This window comes from Oryctolagus cuniculus, chromosome 11 (assembly GCF_964237555.1).
Source record: "Oryctolagus cuniculus chromosome 11, mOryCun1.1, whole genome shotgun sequence".
NCBI lineage: Eukaryota > Metazoa > Chordata > Mammalia > Lagomorpha > Leporidae > Oryctolagus > Oryctolagus cuniculus.
The window spans coordinates 67,098,465-67,100,227 of NC_091442.1; the positions used below are offsets into that span (position 1 = coordinate 67,098,465).

The 1,763-nt window shown below is 42.5% G+C and overlaps 1 pseudogene; it reads right to left on the reverse strand.

The window, feature by feature from the left end:
- Positions 1-1,061: 1,061 nt before the first annotated feature.
- Positions 1,062-1,763, reverse strand: LOC100346701 (methylosome subunit pICln pseudogene; annotated as a pseudogene).

Sequence of the window (1,763 nt, forward strand, 5' to 3'; positions counted from 1 at the left end):
GTTCCAACTCAAGAGATAATGGATAATAAGAAGGCAATAGATGAATGAAGAGCTCTAAAACAGATGGATTGAATAGCAGAATGTAAGCCTTGGTGAACTAATTAATGAGTAACAAGACTCAAGAGTTTGGTGTCATAAGGGTAATTGGAAGGACTGGATATAAAGAAAAGCTAAGAGATACGGAATATGGGCTGGCGCCGCGGCTCACTAGGTTAATCCTCCGCCTAGCGGCGCCGGCACACCGGGTTCTAGTCCCGGTTGGGGTGCCAGATTCTGTCCCGGTTGCTCCTCTTCCAGGCCAGCTCTCTGCTGTGGCCAGGGAGTGCAGTGGAGGATGGCCCAAGTGCTTGGGCCCTGCACCCCATGGGAGACCAGGATAAGTACCTGGCTCCTGGCACCGGATCAGCGCAGTACACAGGCCGGAGCGCACCAGCCGCGGCGGCCATTGGAGGGTGAACCAATGGCAAAGGAAGACCTTTCTCTCTGTCTCTCTCTCTCTCACTGTCCACTCTGCCTGTCAAAAAAAAAAAAAAAAAAGAGATATGGAATATGTAAGTGGAAGGATCAGTATGATAGGTGTTTCAGAATGAGAATACTGAGTAGAGAAGAGCTATTTTAAGAATTAGTGACAATCCATAGAAAAATGACATTGAACTGAGAGGAGTTTTAGAGTGTCATACAGTACAGGTAAGGCAAATAACTGACAGGTAGACACAGTATAGAGAAACTTAAGAACTTGGAGGAAAAAGAAATTTTAAAAGATTCCTGAAAGAACAAATGACCTTGAAAAGAACAAGAAAAAGCTGTCATTACATTTTCCAGTAGCAATATTGGATGCAAAGAGATAATGGAGTCATACTTAAACTTTTTTTTTAATATTTAATTCACCTTTTAAAATAAAGGTCATAGTTTCTTTTTCTGGTAACAACTTGCTGTCTCAAGAAAGAACCGGTTCAGTGAGTTTTAGAGAAGCAAAAAGATTTTCATCAATCTCACTCCAGACTGGAAAAAGCATCAAGTTCTCTGTTACAGTTATAAGCAGAATCTTATAGCAGTATAAGTCATTTTTGGTGATTAACATCTGCATCTTCAAACTGTCCAACAATTGTTGGTGTAGTATCTACCTGCATGCCATCTTCATAATCTCTTATTAAATCTCCAGCCATGTTGTACTGGCTGCTCACAGGCTGAGAAAGCATTCCTTCTAATCTCTCCAAGGAGCCTTGGCCTCCTGCTGTTAAATGTGATAATCCTTCCTCATAGGTATAAAACATAGGGATATATCCTTGTCCTTGTTCGTGTGTGTCCGTGTCACATTCTTCTCCATCATAATCATCTGAATCTTCATCCTCAGAATCTGGATGCAAGACCTGACATTCACATATTGCAGTGAACATTGCCTCCAATGCTAATTTATCACTAGGTACAAATCTAAATTCAGAAATAGGTTCTACATCATCATCACTGTCTTCTTCATCAGCAACAAGTTCTTTTGATTCTTCTCCAAATTTGGCATTTACTATAACAAACAAATGCTCTGACAGTTAGGCATTTGGGTCCCTGGACACTGCATGTAAACTAATGGTGGGATATTCCAGTGAGATTCCTAATCCAGGATCATCTAACAAAGACAGGTGGCTGTCAGTAATGTATCAGGTGCCAGTGCCAAGGCCCGTCCCATTCAGGACAGCCTCGGTATCTGGCTGCTGGTGCTGCAACCCTTCGGTGGGCCTGGAGGGCAGGAAATTCCTTGGGAAACTCAT